Raw genomic sequence first — 7,767 nt, forward strand, 5'->3', positions numbered from 1 at the left:
TTTGAATTTCATTTCCTGTTTGGCCAGCGAGGCGAGCTCATCGGCACAGGAGACCATGCAGTTCCAGAATCGCAGAAGAGTTCCAGCATGGACCGAATGGGAGGTACTGGATCTGATTGCTGTATGGGGAGACGAATCAGTGCTATCAGAACTCCGTTCCAAAAGACGAAATGCCAACATATTTGAAAAAATCTCCAAGGACATGAAGGACAGAGGCTGTAACAGGGACCCACAGCAGTGCCGCGTGAAAATTAAGGAGCTCAGGCAAGCCTACCAAAAAACCAAAGAGGCAAACGGCTGCTCCGGTTCAGAGCCCGAGACATGTCGCTTCTATGATGAGCTGCATGCAATTCTAGGGGGTGCCCCTACCACTACCCCACCCCGTTCGTGGACACCTGCAAGGGGGGGGGGGGGGGGAGTCTCATGCAACAGGGATGAGGAGGAGGAGGATAGCACACAACAGGCAAGCGGAGAAACTGTTCTCCCCGACAGCCAGGAACTGTTTATCACTCTGGAGCCAATACCCTCCCAACCCAGGCTCCCGGACCATGAAGCCGGAGAAGGCACCTCTGGTGAGTGTACCTTTGTAAATATAATACATGGTTTAAAAGCAAGCGTGTTTAACGATTAATTTGCCCTGAAGACTTGGGATGCATTCACGGCCAGTACAGCTACTGGAAAAGTCTGTTAACGTGTCCGGGGATGGAGCGGAAATCCTCCAGGGACATTATTAAGGGGACATTCAGAGGTGGCTGTTCCTGCTGAGCTGTTTCCCTGCAGCTGAAAAGAAATCATCCCTGCTTTTAGCCATGCGGTGGGGTGGGGGGGCATTCAAGCTGAGCTGTTCACAGTTGGCTGGCAGGGATCTTCCCCAATACTAGTCACGCGATGGGAGGAGGGGTGAAGTGATCATCCCAGAGAAGTGAGTGGGGCGGTTAGTTGGGTTTGTGCTGCACGTTAACCCGAAAACAGCAGCCCCTCCTGTTAAATGGCCATCCCAACAGATGCTTGGTATGGGAAAGGAGGGCGCTGCTGTTTGAAACCATTCCCACACGTAATGAAGACTGAAGAAGCCGAAAGACTGTGGCTTACTATGGCTGCCTGCAAACCGAATTCTGTTGCCCGGCCCTGCGTGTGTGATCTCTCACACCAAACAGGCAGGCCCTCAATATAAGAGGCAAAATGCAACCTTGTACCGAAAGCACATGTGCTATGTAATGTTAACAGCTTGGTTCACTGTGAAAGTCTACCCATTGTTCTCTAAAATGTGTCTTTTTAAATACTACTCTCCCCTTTTTTTCCTCCAGCAGCTGCAAATGTTTCAACGCTCCCCCTATCATCTCCATCCCCGAGGCTAGCGCAGATAAGAAGGTGAAAAAACCCACACTCGAGATGAAATGTTTTCTGAGCTCATGCAGTCCTCCTGCACTGAAAGAGCTCAGCAGAATGCATGGAGGCAAACAATGGCAGAGTCCAGGAAAGCAGAAAATGAACACGAGGAGAGGAGGGACGAGCAAGATGAGAGGTTGCGAGAGCAAGAGGAGAGGTGGTGGCATGCAATGCTGAGGCTACTGGGGGATCAAACCGATATGCTCTGGCGTCTGGTGGAGCTGCAGGAAAGGCAGCAGGAGCACAGACCACCGCTGAAGCCCCTGTGTAACCACCCGCCCTCCTCCCCAAGTTCCATAGCTTCCTCACCCAGATGCCCAAGCAACAGAAAGCTGGCATTCAATAAGTTTTGAAGTGCAGTGTAGCCTTGTCCTTCCCTCCTCCCCTCATCCACCACCCCACTTGGTGCTTCCCTCCTCCCCCACCCCTCCCAGGCTACCTTGGCAGTTATCCCTCTATTTGTGTGATGAATTAATAAAGAATGCATGATTTTGAAACAATAATGACTTTATTGCCTCTGCAAGCGGTGACTGACTTACAAGGAAGTAGAGTGAACCAAGGGCGTGGGTTTTCATCAAGGAGAAACAAACAGAACTGTCACGCTGTCGCCTGTCCGGTCATGAAACTGGTTTTCAAAGTTTCTCTGATGCGCAGCGCACCTTGCTGTGCTCTTCTAATTGCCCTGGTGTCTGGCTGCGCATAATCAGCGGCCAGGCAATTTGCCTCAACCTCCCACCCCGCCATAAACGTCTCCCCCTTACTCTCACAGATATTGTGGAGCACACAGCAAGCAGTAATAACAGTGGGAATATTGGCTTCGCTGAGGTCTAACCAAGTCAGTAAACTGTGTCAGCGCGCTTTTAAATATCCAAATGCACATTCCACCACCATTCTGCACTTCCTCAGCCTATAGTTGAACAGCTCCTTACTACTGTCCAGGGTGCCTGTGTATGGCTTCATGAGCGAGGGCATTAAGGGATAAGCTGGGTCCCCAAAGGATAACTGTAGGCATTTCAACATCCCCAACGGTTATTTTCTGGTCTGGGAAGTAAATCCCTTCCTGGAGCTGTTCAAACAGACTAGAGTTCCTGAAGATGCGAGCATCATGTACCTTTCCTGGCCATCCCACGTTGAGGTTGGTGAAATGTCCCTTGTGATTCACCAGTGCTTGCAGCACCACTGAAAAGTACCCATTGCGGTTTACATACTGGCTGCCAAGGTGCTCCGGTGCCAAGATAGGGATATGTGTTCTGTCTATCGCCCCACCACAGTTAGGGAATCCTACTGCAGCAAAGCCATCCACAATGACCTGCACAGTTCCCAGAATCACTACCCTGGATAGCAGCAGCTCAGTGATTGCGTTGGCTACTTGGATCACAGCAGCCCACACAGTAGATCTACCCACTCCAAATTGATTCCCGACTGACCGGTAGAAGTCTGGCATTGCAAGCTTCCACAGGGTTATCACCACTCGCCTGTGAACTGTGAGGGCTGCTCTCATTTTGGTATTCTTGAGCTTCAGGGCAGGGGAAAGCGAGTCACAGAGTTCCAAGAAAGTGCCCTTACGCATGCGAAAGTTTCGCAGCCACTGGGAATCATCCCAGACCTGCAACACTATGCAGTCCCACCAGTCTGGGCTTGTTTCCCAGACCCAGAATTGGCATTCCACGGCATAAGCCTGCCCCTACTGCCACTAGGATGTCCAAATTGCCGGGGCCCATACATTGAGAGAAGTCTGTGCCCATGACCCTCATCATTCTCGTCACTGTGCTGCTGTCGCCTCCTCGCCTGCTTTTGCAGGTTTTGGTTCTGCACCTACTGCAGGATAATGCGCAAGGTGTTTACAATGCTCATAACTCCCACGGTGATCTGAGCGGGCTCCATGCTTGCTGTGGTACGGCGTCTGCAGGAGAGCAGGGTTGCAGTGGAAGCGGTGGCTGACGACAGTTAGCACCGCGCATATTTCCCGAGGAAGAACACACGTACCTCGGAGCCCATGACAGACAACATGGAGAAATTCACTATCGAGACACGAGCAGGAGAGCAGAGTGGCAGCGGAAGCGGTGGTTCGATGATGACTGTGAGCAGTCCTACTGCACCGTCTGCTGAAAGCAGTATGACGCCCGCACGGAAAAAAGGCGCAAAATGATTGTCTGCCGTTGCTTTCATGAAGGGAGGGGCAACTGACAACATGTACCCAAAACCACCCGCGACAATGTTTTTGCCCCATCAGGCATTGGGAGCTTAACCCAGAATTCCAATGTGCGGTGGAGACTGCGGGAACTGTGGGATAGCTACCCATAGTGCACTGCTCCATAAGTCGATGCTGGCCACAGTAGTGAGGGTGCACTCTGCTGACTTAATGCACTTAGTGTGGACATATGCAATCGACTGTATAAAATCGATTTCTAAAAATTGACTTCTATAATATCGACCTAATTTCATAGTGTAGACATACCCTGTGTTTCAATACTCAGAAGAATTGAAAGAACATTCTACAAGGGACAGGCAGACAACAGGATAGCATGCTGCTTTCCTGGAGAAAAAGACCCAGGACGTCACTCTAAGATTGGGTAGCCTGCTGAAGTTGACAGGCAAGGATCCACTGGTGATGGTTCACATGACACTGCATCACAGGATCTCTCACAGACAGAAGATAATTTCAGGGAATAGAGAAGCTTGCTGAAGAAGAATGTCCAAGCAAACTTCTCTGAGTTTCTTCCTGTCCAAAGGACGACAGAAAAGAAGGCAGAAGATTCCGGAAATAAAATGCTGGCTAAGTAAGTAGTGTAGAGGGGAGGGTTTGGGTTTCGTGGATCATTAGCCCACCTTATATGGCGAGAGGGGGCTGAATAGTTTGGATGACCTCCACCTCAGTAGAAGGGGGACCAATCTTCTCCTGGACAGGCTGGCTAGAGTAGTAAACTAATAGCAAAAGGGAAGGATAAAACGAGGGAAGATATGAGTATGCAGCAAAAAAATTGAAATGTTGAGAACAAAATCAAGGAACCAAAGGACATAAAGAAGAAATTCTTGAATTGCCTATACACCAGTGCTAGGAGCATGGGTAGGGTTACCAGACATGACCTCTTTTTTGGTAGTCTGCTCTCCGTCTGGGTGGATTTTTAAACTAGGAGTTAAAGTCTAGGGGTTTTGCAGAGCTGACAGTGCAGCTCAGAAAGGGCCCGATTGGTCTACTTTCCAATTGGTCCCACCCCTGCATCCACAGCAGATTGGTTCATTCCCTCACAGCCCTGGTTCCCAGCCCTGGGAGGGGGTCTCACAGGGAGGCGCTGACTGATGGCTGGTGCTGGGTCCTGGGTTTGCACCAGTTGCCCAGCCACCATGGCAGGGAGCGACGCTGCCCCCTTACTACCTCCAGTGAGTACCCCTGCTGCAGGTACCCCTTCTATTACACACACACAGAGATGTTATATAGTCATTATGGTTAGGAAGGGCTGCATTGCCAGTGCCAGCACTGCTCATCTCCTCCACCTGTGCCTGTATCTAGACAGACAACCTTAGAATCACAGAATATCAGGGTTGAAAGGAACCTCAGGAGGTCATCTAGTCCAACCCCCTGCTCAAGGCAGGACCAATGCCCAACTAAATCATCCCAGCCAGGGCTTTGTCAAGCCTGACCTTAAAAATATCTAAGGAAGGAGATTCCACCACCTCCCTAGGTAATGCATTCCAGTGTTTCACCACCCTCCTAGTGAAAAAGTTTTTCCTAATATCCAACCTAAACCTCCCCCACTGCAACTTGAGACCATTACTCCTTGTTCTGTCATCAGCTACCACTGAGAACAGTCTAGATCCATCCTCTTTGGAACCCCCTTTCAGGTAGTTGAAAGCAGCTATCAAATCCCCGCTCATTCTTCTCTTCTGCAGACTAAACAATCCCAGTTCCCTCAGCCTCTCCTCATAAGTCATGTGTTCCAGTCCCCTAATCATTTTTGTTGCCCTCCGCTGGACTCTTTCCAATTTTTCTACATCCTTACCATGGATGCCTCTACCCAGATCCTGGTGTGGATTTGCGGAGACTGTGGCCTGCATATTCCACTCACAGAAAGCCAGGCTGGGGGGACCATCCAGTGTGAAAGGTGCCTGCTAGTAGAATCTCTCAGGAAGCAGGTGGGAGAACTACAGGAGGAAGTGGCTAGGCTGAGGAGCATCTGTGCCGAGAAGGAATTCCTCGAGAGTATTCATATGAAGACATCCAAGGCTCAGGAAGCTATCCAGCTACAGAGGACAGAGGTAGTCACAAAGCCACTCTGTCACACTACCAGTGAAGGAGGATATGACTGTCACAGGGAGGACACTGGCTGCTAGTTACTTCTGGCAACGAGCAGTGCTCCACCCCTACTCCCACCATGGTGATGGAAAACCGTTATGTTGCCCTAGCAACGAGCTATGAGGATTCACCTCCAAAGGTGGAAGAGGAAAAGCCATGTACCCCCAAGGCTAGGAAGATTGCAACCACCACTCCCAGGAGGAAACGTAGGGTAGTGGTGTTTGGTGATTCTCTTCTGAAGGGGACGGAGGCACTCATCTGTTGCCTGGACATGCCATGGGCCCATATGCGAGACGTTATGGAGGGATTGTTGAGGATCATCTGCCCTTTATTACCCTATGCTACTCATCCATGTGGGCACTAATTATACTACGAGGCATGACCCTCAGCAGATAAAAAGGGACTACAGAGCTCTGGGAGTAAGGGTGAATCAATGACATCTAAAGCCCCGGTCCTCAAATGGTATTCACGGAGTAACCAGCCTCCTTTACAAACCTAAATTCACCAGCTAGGCACCACTGACATTTTCAAAACTGACACTCACCTGCTACCCCTAACCACACAGACTCTAGGATGTCTAAACTACAGCTGGGCAAGTGTCTCCCAGCCCGGATAGACAGACTCACTCTAGCTCAACTTAAGCTAAGTGTGCTAGAAATATCAGTGTGAACACTGAGACTCAGGCTAGCCACCTGATCTCAGACCCGAGAGGTTGGGAGCTTAGATCTACCTAAACCTGTGGGTCCGAGCTCGGGTGGCTAGCCTGAGCCTCCATCAGAGCAACAATGTCCATCTTGCTATTTTTAGTGTGCTAGCACCAGCTGAGGTACCTCACGTCTGTCCATCCAGGCTGGGTACCATGCTCTCCGCTTCAGTGTACACATATTCCTAGGTTTCCACCAGATGGCAGTCAGAAAACCACCTAAGCCCTGACCCCCCCCTCCCCTCACAGTTAACAAGCAGCTCAAAGCCCCAGAGTCCTGAAGTGGGATTTTCAAACTAGGTTGAAGAATGTCTATCTCACCAATGGTCCCCGATCCTGTAGGTGTGCACCCTTCACACCTGATGTGTCAGACCCTGCAGCAGGAAGGCTGGATGCAGACTACTCACATGTGGATGGTGTTGTGCAGAGGCCTGAACTCTAAATTGCCTAAGGTAATCAAAGTCCAGCTCAGAATGTTACATGAAAAAGGAGATAGAAAAAGGAGATAGAAAAACAATTAGTCCAACAAAAAAAGTCTACTTATATCACCAACGGATTATGTTGAGATCAAGGCAAGAATGGAATCAGAAAATAGACCAACATCAGAAATGCAGAAATTAGGCCTGATTGGTAGACAAAATAATGAGGGGATGGGCTATTCCTTAAGAGAGACTTAGAACATAGGGAGGATCAAAACACTAGGCTGGACTGAAAGAAGCAAGCTTTACCATCATGGCTGACACCCCCAGCATCTCCTGGGACCCCAGGATCCATTACACCCTTGGACCTTCACCGTCCTGATCCAGAGAAATCTCCTGACTAGACCACAGCAGGAAGAGGGGACTGATGACACCTCTACCAGTGTTAGCTAACTCCCCAACACCTTGAATGTGAGATTTTAGTTCCTGGTCCTATCCCCTCCCCCATATGTCATTTTCCTCCCCACCTTATTTCTCCTCTTTTCTCATCTCTGTTTACTTTCTGTTTAAGAGTCTGGCTCTGCAAGACTGTCTTTCAGACTAGAACTGTGAGCCAGTAACCAGAAAGGCTCGTCTAAACAGCCTGATGCTGTTCCAAGTTTCCCAGGTCTCAGAGTGGCTAATGAGACCATATGCTGTGCCTAAGTTTCTTTAACAGTGAGGCTGCAAGTAACAGTCAGCTCCACGGGCAGAAGCTGTGTTTTCTTTCTTTGCTGTTCTTTTCCTTTCCGCTTTTGTCTTGTCTTCAAAGAAATGGGACTGGACTTTATCAACAGCTCCAAACCCCAGCTGAGGATCATACATGTAGGGAGGCACCTGTCTGTCCTGTCAGCCAGGTGCACAAGATCAGCCACTTAGGCATCTAAGCCCCTCTCCTTGCCATTTCACTCCTGGCTACCTTA

The sequence above is a fragment of the Chelonia mydas genome, chromosome 27 (genome assembly GCF_015237465.2).
Source record: "Chelonia mydas isolate rCheMyd1 chromosome 27, rCheMyd1.pri.v2, whole genome shotgun sequence".
Classification (NCBI taxonomy): Eukaryota; Metazoa; Chordata; order Testudines; family Cheloniidae; genus Chelonia; species Chelonia mydas.